This window comes from Aquila chrysaetos (genome assembly GCF_900496995.4).
Source record: "Aquila chrysaetos chrysaetos chromosome W unlocalized genomic scaffold, bAquChr1.4 W_unloc_8, whole genome shotgun sequence".
In the NCBI taxonomy this organism is placed as follows: domain Eukaryota; kingdom Metazoa; phylum Chordata; class Aves; order Accipitriformes; family Accipitridae; genus Aquila; species Aquila chrysaetos.
In genome coordinates this window covers 204,984-217,745 of record NW_024470328.1, presented here as the reverse complement: position 1 = coordinate 217,745, position 12,762 = coordinate 204,984, and the positions used below count along the sequence as shown (strand labels likewise).

General features: G+C 45.7%; 1 pseudogene; it reads right to left on the bottom strand.

Moving 5' to 3' along the window:
• Positions 1-2,547: 2,547 nt before the first annotated feature.
• LOC115338018 lies at positions 2,548-3,574 on the bottom strand (annotated as a pseudogene).
• Between the last annotated feature and the right edge of the window lie 9,188 nt (positions 3,575-12,762).

Here is a 12,762-nt window from a genome sequence, read left to right as displayed (position 1 = left end):
GGAAGCTTCCCCTGTGTTTGAGAGAGAGCCAATACCAGCTGGCTCTAAGACGGACCTGCCGCCAGCCAAGGCCGAGCCAATCAGCGATAGTGGTAACACCTCTGTGATAACATTTTTAAGAAGGAAACAAAGATGGGACAGACAGAAAACGGCAGCCAGAGAGAGGAGTGAGAACATGTAAGAGAAACAACCCTGCGGACACCAAGGTCAGTGAAGAAGGAGGGGGAGGACATGCTCCAGGCGCCGGAGCAGAGATTCCCCTGCAGCCCATGGTGAAGACCATGGTGAGGCAGGCTGTCCCCCTGCAGTCCATGGAGGTCCATGGTGGAGCAGATATCCACCTGCAGCCTGTGGAGGACACCACGCCGGAGCAAGTGGGTTCCCGAAGGAGGCTGTGACCCCGTGGGAACCCCGCGCTGGAGCAGGCTCCTGGCAGGACCTGTGGATCTGTGGAGAGAGGAGCCCATGGAGCAGGTTTTCTGGCAGGACTTGTGACCCCGTGGGGGACCCACGCTGGAGCAGAGTGCTCCTGAAGGACTGCGCACCGTGGAAAGGACCCATGCTGGAGCAGTTCGTGAAGAACTGCAGCCCGTGGGAAGGACCCACGTTGGAGAAGTTCGTGGAGGACTGTCTCCCGTGGGTGGGACCCCACGCTGGAGCAGGGGAAGAGTGTGATGAGTCCTCCCTCTGAGGAGGATGAAGCGGCAGAAAATAACATGTGATGAACTGACTGTAAACCCCATCCCCATCCCCCTGTGCCGCTGGGGGGGGTTGGTAGAGAATCTGTGAGTGAAATTGTGCCCGGGAAGAAGGGAGGGGTGGAGGGAAGGTGTTCTGAGATTTGGTTTTATTTCTCATTACCCTACTCTGGTTGATTTGGTAATAAGTGAGTTAATTTTCCCCAAGTTGAGTCTGTTTTGCCCGTGACGGTAATTGGTGAGTGATCTCTCTCCTGTCCTTATCTTGACCCACAAGCTCTTTGTTATATTTTCTCTCCCCTGTCCAGCTGAGGAGGGGGAGTGATAGAATGGCTTTGGTGGGCACCTGGCAACCAGCCAGGGTCAACCCATCTCACCCTTGCAGACACCTCCTGGCAGCTGCTTCCTGGCCCCTGTCAGTGGCCTGTGCTTGTGCTGGCCCAGCCCCACTGCCCATACACGGTCTTACAGCCCCACTCTGCAGGCACAGCATGGGAGAGGGTAGAGTCAGGGGTAGGAAAGTTCCCCCCATTGTGATCCCTATGGCAGCCTTCAGATCACAGTTCTGCCATGACCCTCCTACTTTTGCAGCTTCCCCAGCACGTGACTCCTGCCCTGCTGCAGCCTTGTCCCATGTGGAGCTTTGCAGACAGCTCTGCTCCAGGGTCTGCCAGGGTCTGGGGAAGGAAAGAGGCTGGGCAGGGCTGTCCATTCCCCCAAACCAGCCCTTGGCCCAGCAGGAAGATGGAGGTGACCTCACAGCAAAACTCTTCCATAAACCTAGAGTGACCAGCAAGTGCTGGAAATGGCCAAAAAGAGATGCTGGGGGTGACGAAGACCCTGATCCACGTTCCCTGTCTGTCCACACCACCAAAGGAACAGACCGGCCTCCTCCTCTCCTCTGCACCTTCATGTCTTCACTGTTTTCCACAAGCCCTGGCTCTGCAACACAAACACCCAGTGGGAGTACTTGCCCTGCATGCTCACACAGTACAAGCTCTACACTGATATTTTTCTCTCCTGGGCACTTTCCAGCCCAGACCACCTCCCCCTAAACTCTCCCCACTTCCCTTGATCTATCTCCACCTCCCCTGCCCTCTCCCCAGTGCAGCCCAGTCTGGCATGGCCCCACAGCAGTGCCCACCACAGGGTGCGGCAGAGCTCTGGGTACTCACCCCACAGCCCCAGACCCTCTGAAGGGCACAGCAGCTCCTCACGGGTGGAGAGGGGTGAGCCCCAGGGCTGGGGGGCATCTGTGGCACAAGGCATGGGGAAATCCCCTTGTATGATGGAAATGCTGCTATGGAGGCCAGCTCTGGCACACAAGTGCCCATTGCCTGTCCTTGCCTGTGGTCACAGGCCTGCCACACAGCAGGACTCTAACCATGCTTGAAGAGCACTCAGGCCTTCCACCAACCAAAGGGTTCAGCAGGAAAGCATGGAAGTGGGAAGAGAGCAGCTCGGGAAAGACCAAGCTCCGTGGCAGTGCTGCTGTGCCGGGACTCTTTTCTTCTTCCCTTCTGCACACAGGCACTGCTCCCTGCAGCTGCAGAGAAGGTCTTGGAGGAAGGATCTCAGAAGAACAAGTCACTGCAGGGCCCTTTATTTAGGTTAAATACACAGACAGTATAGCTTCTCATTTGCACAGCCTCCAGGGCACACAAAAGCTGGATATACTTTAGACTAGAAACCAGAGGAATAAAGACATTTTTTTTTGTGGAAAGCATTCAGATAAGTAAATCAAAGGAAAAAAACAGAAAAAAACCCAAAATCAACTTAAAAAAACACACATGAAGACAGGCTGGGCCTGTAATGAGATATGAGTACTATGCAAAAGACAACAGGAACTTTATTGCTTCTGAAAGCATCCAGTGATTAGTTTTCTCAGGGCATCCTTGATCTCATGGTTTCTCATGCTGTAGATGAGGGGGTTCACGGCTGGAGGCACCACCGAGTACAGAACGGCCACCAGCAGGTCCAGGGATGGGAAGGAGATGGAGGGGGGCTTCAGGTAGGCAAAAATGCCAGTGCTTACGAACAAGGAGTCCACAGCCAGGTGAGGGAGGGACGTGGAAAAGGCTTTGTGCCGTCCCTGCTCGGAGGGGATCCTCAGCACAGCCCTGAAGATCTGAACATAGGACAGCACAATGAAAGTAAAACACCCAAATGCAAAAAAGGCAGAGATCCCAAGTACCCCAACTTCCCTGAGGAAGGAGTCTGAGCAGGAGAGCTTGAGGATCTGGGGGATTTCACAGAAGAACTGGTCCACAGCATTGCCCTTGCAGAGCGGTAGTGAAAATGTGTTGGCTGTGTGCAGCACAGCATGGAGAAACCCACTGCCCCAGGCGGCTGCTGCCATGTGGACACAAGCTCTGCTGCCCAGGAGGGTCCCGTAGTGCAGGGGTTGGCAGATGGCAACGTAGCGGTCATAGGCCATGACAGTGAGGAGATAAAACTCTGATGAGATCAAAAAGAGAAACAGAAACACCTGTGCAGCACATCCTGCATAGGAGATGGCCCTGTTGTCCCAGAGGGAATTGGCCATGGATTTGGGGACAGTGGTGGAGATGGAGCCCAGGTCAAGAACAGAGAGGTTGAGGAGGAAGAAGTACATGGGGGTGTGGAGGCGGTGGTCGCAGGCTACGGCAGTGATGATGAGGCCGTTGCCCAGGAGGGCAGCCAGGTAGATGCCCAGGAAGAGCCAGAAGTGCAAGAGCTGCAACTCCCACGTGTTGGCAAATACCAGCAGGCGGAACTGAGTGATGGAGCTGCTGTTGGACATCTGCTGCCTTTGGGTGTGGAGCACTGAACAAGGAGGAAAGGACAGTGACAAGTTAGGGCATTATTGTCTGACAAAAATAAAAGCCATTTCTCATCATACACATTCACCGCACCTTTTTCCATTTCAATGAGATCTTCATTCAGCTCTGTTGCTGAAGCTCTGGTTGGTGCTGGCCGTGAGGAGCAGGACCTCTGCCCACTGGCTGCCAAGAAGTCAGCCCTGCTCTGCAGCAGTGGGTTTCTGGGAATTGTGTCAGTCAGGGGGTCAGTCCTGGTGTTTGAATTGTTCAGATGAAACTGCTCCTAATGTAAAAGTGCTTGTCAGCATCTGCACTCCCAAGACTAAGAAACCACAATCAAAGCACTGCTGGAGAGATCACGTTTTTTTTACAGCTCTCCCCCACCTCACTTGGAGATTTCCCTGGATTTCAGAAACTGTCATAATTTCTGCTGCACTTGGAGAAACCAAAGCATGTCCTGTGAGGCAAGAGGATTGCCTGTGGCTTAGTGCAGAGAGAGGGGAGCTGGTCTACCACTCTTGTGGCCAGCTACCCTGAGCTTGCACCTTTCTGAGATGGACATTAATCACAATCCCATGTTAACCTGAAAACACTCCAGGCACTACTGAGAGCAGGGATACCTACCGCACACCACGAACTGTCTCCCCCTATCTCAAGATTTCAGCACTCCACCTCTTGCCAAGGACACATGTGGTTCATTTCACAAACCCAACAGCATTTTCTCAGTCATGGGATCTCTGTGCTTCTCCATGGGGCATTCAGGTAACACCAAGATTCTATGGGACAGACCTGCATCCTGGAAGGCAGCTCACAGCTTGGAAGGACACCCCAAGGAGGTAGCCAAGTGTCCTGATGATGGTATCTCAGGAAGGGAGAGTCAGCTCATTTGCCAGGGAATGACACAGGCTGCATTGCCCACAGCCCCACAGCTTGGAGGAAGGCTTGGACACCTGTAACCTTCTTCCCATGGACACAGCTGCATGGGAGGACCCACAAGATCAGTGTGTGACTCTGCAGCTGAAACTCCCATCCCCAGAGAGCCTGACAGCAAGAACAAGATAACAATAGCAATAACACAGACAAGTGGGGAAACAAGGAAAAATGCAGTGATGGTCTGGCTCAGAGAGGCAAGGGGAGAGGCAGCTGCAGTCTCAGGAAAGAGTTACCCTTACCCAGCTGTGCATGCCACCTCCCAGGCACCAGCACAGCCAGGCAGCTTTTCTCAGTCCCTGTGCTCTACTTCAGGAGGCTCCTATCAGGATTACTGATCACTCCAAGTTACAGCTCAGGAGTCTCAGGGACTTGTTCAAGCAAGACAGCTCCTTTTCCATTTCTCCCCCCAAATTCCCCAAGACTGGGAAACAGAAAACACAGACTCAGGAAAGCTCCTTAACTTTATAGCAATCCCTGCTTTGACCTTCCCTTTGAAAAGTGTCCTCGGAAATGACTGGGGGTTGATCTGGAGACTGTGAGTAGCCCTGACCCACACAGCACCCTCTTGTCAGCAGAAGGACCCTGCCCTGCTGGGGATTGCTTCTTCCACCCACAGCTTCTCCCCACTCTGCTGTTACAGTTCCCCAGGCAGGCTGAGTACTTACCCTGACCGGTGGCAGAGTCCCTGCCGCAGCACACAGCCCCCTGGGGCTCAGGGACCCTGCTCTGAAGGACAGCCCTGGGCACCCCTGGCTGCACACCCACCTTCACACTCTGCAGCCATCCCCAGGGGAAGGCAGCTGACATGCCCTGTGCCTCTGAGGGTGCAGCAGGGAAGCTGTGCTCCAAAGCACGTCCCTTTTCTCTACACTGCAGAAACTGTGAGAGTCCCTCTGACAGATCCCATAGGCTGTGGGATGTGCCAGCTTTAGGAGGTCATTCCAGGAACTGCCCCTGCATTGCCCTGCAGCCAGAGACTTACCCTGTTAAGGGCTGTCAAGATTTTTCTCCAAGTCAGCTCTCCTCTCTCCTCCTACCTTAGACTGCCTTTAACCTCCGTCTCCCTTCCCTCCTCTCCCCTTGGTGCCTGCAGGCAGTGCCCTCAGCCCTGCTGCGCTTTGCAGAGGAGCTGCTCCTGGGCAGAGCTGTCTCTCTGCAGCGCTGCCCACTTGCCAGGAGCTCCCTCTGTCCCAGGAGCCCAGCCCAGCTCAGCAGCAGAGGACCAGCCCAAGGCAGCACTTTCTCTGCCCCCTCTGGGCTCCCTCCAGGTGTCCCTGGGGCTCCAGGGGAACCTGCTGGCAAACAGCCTGAAGCAATCACTGATGTTCCCTCCCTCAGCTACAGAGACACTTATGTCCTGTGGCATTTCTTTTATTAGAAAAAGCGTTGTGTATGTGTTAAGGAGGCTCACACAATCAAATCCAAGTGTTGTTAAAACTCAGATTTGTTCTTCAGTAAAAAGTTAGTTAGAACTCTGGTAACATTTGTGAACCACAGGCTCAAGGATGTTTGGGGAATTAATACTTCACAGCCAACTTAAGAATTCAAATTCAAAATACAAATAATGTCACAGCATACTTAAATATGCTCTATAAGTCAACACTGTGTAACTTAGCTATCTAATAACTAGTGCAGAAAGCAGAAGCAGTCAAAATGAAAATCCTCCAGATGACTGACTGACTGCTCTTTGGGCACTTTCCAAAGCAAATATTCAAGGCAGTTGCCTTAAATCTTTTCACAACTGATCCACAACACATCTCTTATTTGTAGTTAGTGTCCCGTAAAGATATAACCATCACCCTTAAAAAGTGACATATATTGTCAATGAAGGATCTGAGCTTTTTACAGTTCTCATGTACCATGCATCAGTGTATTTTTATTTATCTCTTTTCCTGTGGATAAAATCAGACAGTTTTTCTTTGCAGCCGTGACAGTGTTACTGATTTGTCATTAATTTGTTATTAGTTAGAATTAATCATATTTAGTTTTAATATTTTAGCAAAATCATATGTATGTTGTATTTTATATATTTAACCACCAACCAGTGTCTGCTGTAAAATCCCCTGTATAGCCCCATATCAAGGCCGGAGAAATTGACTAAAATCATCTAGTAGAAACATTTAGAACTTAAATAACAAGATAAAGAAATACCTGACAACGGGGTGGTGTAAGAGTTGTCAGTACGTTACCTGACAACGGCCTGTTTGGAACGCAGCGGCCGATCCCCAAAGATAGAATGTGCAGTACAAAGCTCCTGGAAGGTCCCTGGCTAGAGCCGTTAGAGATAACTGCATAGCTACTGTCAAAAAGGATGGATTGCACCTGTTGCCATAACATCGATGAAGAAATCATAAACTCTAGACGAACTTTGCTTCATTATAATACCAAAACACACCTCCTGGTCAAAAGCTACCCACCTCCAAGACTTACCACGCCTCGGAGAGACCTTCACTACGCCTGCGTAAAAGATATTCACATATGCTAATGATTTCCCAAAAATCTAATGAATATGTATAACTTTTCTTGGAAATCTAATGAATATGTATCGATAAGTCTTAATATAAGGTGTATTGTTTTGAAGACAGGGGTGCGTGGTTCGTGAGAGGACTCGCCCGCGCACCCTGCCGTCAATAAAGAAGTGTCTGCTTATCTACACTAAATTGGTGTTGATAAGTTTCTTCATTCCGAGCTTTTCGGTAACAGTTTTGGCGACCCAGATGGGACCTCGCTGAGAGAGACCGGAGGAGTCGGGGACCGATCGGTTCCTGCCGGCACCGAGGATTTCTCGGGATACCCATCGATCCCCGATCCATAAGGCTCTTTGCGACGTCCCCTGGATTTTGGTAAGACACTTCTTTTAAATATTAAGGATAGTGGGTTAGAGTCCCACCGGTATTGTTTGGGGTTAGAGTCCCCCCGAGTGGGTTAGAGTCCCACCGGTATTGTTTGGGGTTAGAGTCCCCCCGAGTGGGTTAGAGTCCCACCGGTATTGTTTGGGGTTAGAGTCCCCCTGAGTGGGTTAGAGTCCCACCAGTATCGTCTGCCTGTCAGACGCGGCGAAAAGCTGCGCAAGGTTGGACAAAGGATCCTGAAGGAAGTAGAAGCCTAGGCGTCTGCCCGTAAGACATAAGCGAAAGCTATTGCTGGGTTGGACAATTTGGGAGTGGGTTAGAGTCCCACAACTTTTGAGGATTCTGGGTTAGAGTCCCAGCTTCAAAAGCATTTTGGAAATTTTGGGTTTGAGTCCCAAATTCTAAAGAAAGAAAAACAAACAAACAAACAAAAAAAAAAAAAAAAAAGAAAGAAAGAAAAAAAAAAAAAAAAAAAAAAAAGAAAAAAAAAAGAAAAAAAAAAAAAAAGGAAAAAAAAAGGAAAACCAAAGGGAAAAACAAAAAGGAAAAAAAAAGGAAAAAAAAAGGAAAAAAGTGAGATATATTGTGTACTTGGAAGTATCGTGAGTGTTGTAAGTGTGGGATGTGCAATTGAGCATGAAGTGAGTCTTGGCAACGATTGTAGTGTCTCTTATTGAAGTTGGAAGTTATAAAGTGTGAATATATTTGCTGGTTAATAATTTTGCCAGGGGATATTGGTTATGACTCTTGCTTAGGGAAGTCGGCTTTGTCCGTGCCCTAGGCAAGTAGGTGGACTCCATTACCTGGCAACGATTGTTATTTGTATTCATTTAATATCTGGTGTTTGATATATGTATTTGGTATTTGAAACTTTGTATTTGATACTTGGCATTTGATATTTGGTTTGGTATTTAACATCTGATAATTGATTATTGATTTCTGATATTTGTTATATATTTAATAGATATTTAGTATTGGGTATAAACATAATGGCATTTGCCAAATTATTTAAGAGTAAGAATATGGGAAATTTGTCCACTGATGGAAAGATACCGAAAACATCTCCGTTGGGATGCTTGTTGGCACATTAGGGTGAATTATATGATGATTTACGTAAAAATCAAATGATTGAATATTGTAATCATTGGTGGCCTCTGTATACATTAGAGGATCAGGAAAGGTAGCCCGTGAATGGGACACTGAATTATAACACCATTCTGCAGTTAATGTTGTTTTGTAGAAGAGAGGGGAAATGGAGTGAAGTACCTTATGTGGATTTATTTTTTTTACTTAAGACAGAGACAAGATTGGCAGAATGAGTGCAAGCTAGTTAGTAGGGACAATTTGGTAATGGCTATAACTTTTGATAATAAGAAAGAGAAGAAATGTGGTCTGGCATGTGATATTGCCCCCAAAGAGGATGAAGGGCCAGAGTTGGATATATCCCCTCCCAGGAGAGGAAGGAATTGGGGGTGAGAGCATAGGGAACAGATGGAAGAAACAGAAAGCAGTGGAATAGAGGATGCAGGGGAAGGACCGTCTGAAGTTGTGATTCATACCCCCATTTCTCGAAGAACCTGACAGCAGGCACAAACAATAGCTCCCTTGAGGCAGGGAGTTAGTAACAATGGACCAGTGTATGTAAAAGTGCCCTTCTCGGTTGTGGACTTGATGGCTTGGAAGCAGGCAGCTGGAGTATATAGAGAAGATCCTGAGAGAGTTGGCAGAGTAGTGGATACTATAATTAGAACGCAGAATCCAGACTGGAGTGATTTACAGGTGATCTTGGATAATTTGTTGGATGAAACAGAGAAACAGATGATACTAAAAACTGGCAGAGCACAGGCAGAAGTGGCAGTATTAAGCGGGACAATAGGTGGAACATTAGAGCAGAATTTTCCGTCTGGGGATCCGCAGTGGGATCCAAATAAAGTGGAACATAGAGAAAGGCTGAGTCGGTATCAGAAATGGATTTTATATGGAGTTAAACATGCTATGCCTAAATCTTTGAATTAGTCTAAATTATATGAAGTGAGACAAGATAAGAATGAATCTCCCTCAGCGTTTCTGGAAAGACTGAAGGAAGCTGCCAGAAAATATACTGATCTAAGAGTAGAAACAGAGGCGGCTCAGATACAGTTAGCTTTGATTTTTATGGGACAGTCAGCACCAGATATAAGAAAGAAACTTCAGAAGCTGGAGGGAGAAGATTCAAGGAGCTTAAATAAAATGTTGGAGGCAGCATGGAAAGTATATAATAACAGGGAAAAAGAAGAAAGGAAAATCAGAGAAAATAGATTACTGGCCGTAATGACAGGAACAGCAGACAGAAGACGAGGTAAAGGAAGAAGACGAGGTAGCAGTGGACGGAGAGGATTTATGAATTTTAGCAATCGGAATTTTAACACCCCCTTAGGAGTGAATCAGTGTGCTTTGTGTCGGGAGGAAGGACATTGAAGAAAAGATTGTCCTAAAAATGTGCAGTGTTCAAGAGGAAATATTCAAAAGAAGGTAGCCAGAATGATGGTTTTGGATGAATGAAGGGGACCGGAGGGGAACCCAGCTGAGCCTCTGGTTATAATTAAGCTGAGAGAAAAAGAAGTCACATTTTTAATAGATACAGAAACGACATTTTCGGTATTAAATACTTGTAAAGGAAAAATTGGAACAAAACGGCAAACATAGTAGGAGCAACAGGGAAAGAAAGAAAAACAGACCCTTCCTGCAACCTCTAGATTTAAAATTTGGAAATAAAATAATTACACATAAATTTTTGTATGTACCAGAATGCCCGATACCCTTGTTGGGAAGGGATTTGTTATCTAAATTAAATGCACAAATTGTTTTTGAGGAAGGAGAACTCTTTTTGAAGATACCTAAGTCAAAAACAAGAGAAATCTTAATGATACAAGAAAAAGTGGAGGAGCAAGAAATTCCACCACAGGTGGATTTTGCAGTGATCCCTACAGTGTGAGAAACAGATATTCCTGGTAAATCAAAATTAACAGCACCTGTAAAAAAAAGAGATCTAAAAAAAAAAAAGATGCAAGAACAGTAAAAATTAAACAATACCCAATTAAACCAGAAGTTAAACAAGAGTTAAAGAAATTGATTGACAAATTTTTGAAGTATAAAATTTTGGAGGAATGTGAATCTGAATATAATACTCCTATTTTACCAGTTAGAAAACCCTCGGGAGAATACAGGTTAGTGCAAGATTTGAGAGCAGTGAATCAAATAGCCAAAGACATATATCCTGTGGTTACAAATCCTTATACATTGTTAACAGCGTTAAAGGAGACTCATCAGTGGTTTACAGTGCTTGATCTAAAAAAAAAAAATGCTTTCTTTTGCATACCCTTAGAGAAGAAAAGCAGAAAGTTGTTTGCTTTCGAATGGGAAAATCCAGAAACTGGGCAAAAGATGTAGCTGACATGGACAAGACTAACCCAAGAATTTAAAAATAGCCTGACAATTTTTGGAAACCAACTGACAAAAGAGCTTGAAATCTGGAAACAGGACAAACCAAGGCCTGAACATTTACTTCTACAATATGTGGATGACATATTGATTGCTACAGAAGAAAGATCTACCTACATACAGGTAACCATTGATGTCTTGAATTTTCTGGGACTAAATAGGTACAAGATATCCAGGAAAAAGCTCAAATAGCATGTCAGACTGTGATATATCTGGGCTTTGAGATTTCGAAAGGGCAGAGACAATTGGAAAAAGATCGCAAAGAAACCATCTGTAGTATACCTGAGCCGAAAAATATCCATGAACTTAGAGCGTTCTTGGGAATGGCAGGGTGGTGTCGTCTTTAGATCATGAACTACGGTCTAATAGCTAAACCGTTATATGAGGCCCAAAAGAACTCTTCCTTTGTGTGGGGTCCAAAACAGCAAAGGGCCTTTACAGAGTTAAAACGCGTTTTAATGTCTACACCTGCTTTAGGCCTCCCTGATTTAACTAAAGGTTTTCAGCTGTTCGTTCATAAAAGACAACACCTGGCACTTGGTGTGTTAACCCAGAAGATGGGGAGCTGGAAACGACCAGTCGGCTACTTCTCCAAACAACTGGACACTGTGAGTAAAGGGTGGCCAAATTGTCTTAGAGCAGTGGCTGCAACAGTGATGATCATACAAGAACCTCGGAAATTGACTTTGGGAAAAACAATAACAGTCTATGTCCCACACATGGTGAAAACTGTTCTAGAACAAAAGGAGGGACACTAGCTATCTCCGAGCAGAATGATGAAGTACCAAGTAATATTAACAAGATGATGTAATTTTAAAAGCAACTAACCTGGCAAATCCAGCTATGTTTTTAAGTTCCATACAGGAAGAAGGACAATTGGAACATGATTGCCTGGCTGCTATTGAGTATGTTTATTCCAGTCGTGAAGATTTAAAGGATGTACCATTGGAGCGACCGGACTAGGACCTGTATACAGATAGTAACAGCTTTATAGAACAAGGAGTTCGATACACTGGATATGCGGTAACAACAGACACCACAGTTATAGAAACAGAAGCATTGCCAAGTACCACCTCAGCTCAGAAAGCGGAACTTATTGCTTTGATTCGAGCTTTAGAACTAAGCGAGGAAAAGAAAGTAAATATTTGGACAAATTCAAAGTATACTTTTGAAGTGGTACATGTCCATGCAGCATTGTGGAAAGAAAAAAGATTATTGTCCTCCCAAGGATCAAATATTAAACACCAAGATGAAATTTTACAATTATTACAAACAGTTCAGAAACCAGATCAGGTAACAATCATACACTGTAAAACACATCAAATTAGAAACACAAAGGAAATCACTGGAAATAATTTAGCCGACCAAACAACAAGAAAGATAACAAAAGAACGAACATTGCAAATAACATTAATTCCCTCCAAAACAGTAACTCTCCCTAGGGAAGAACCAAAATACTCAGAAGAAGATGATAAGCTAGGTCAATTATTAAATGCTAAAAAAAACCTAGCCAGATGGTGGGTAACACCTAAAAGACAGATAGTAGTTCCACCCTTTTTGATGAGAGAAATAATTCAAACAAAGCATCAGGAGTGTCACTGGAGAACAAAGGCCTTAGTAACTTCCTTACAAAAACAAGTGGTATCACTCAGAATGTTAAGAATAGCTAAAATAATAACTGCAAAATGTGAAGTATGTTTGAAAAATAATCCAATAATCAAGAAAAAGCTTCAAATGGGTCGAATAAAATCTGGTACAGAGCCTGGAGATTATTGGCAAGTAGATTTTTCAGAACTACCTAGACAGAATGGGTATCAGTACATCCTGGTGAGGGTTGATACTTTTACAGGATGGCCAGAAACTTTTCCCTGTCGTTCCACACGAACAAAAGAAGTAGTAAAATGGTTACTACGAAAAATAATTCCAAGGTTTAAAGTTCCTATTAGAATTTCTTCTGACAGAGGTCCACACTTTGTTGCAGAAGTGGTCCAAATGTTA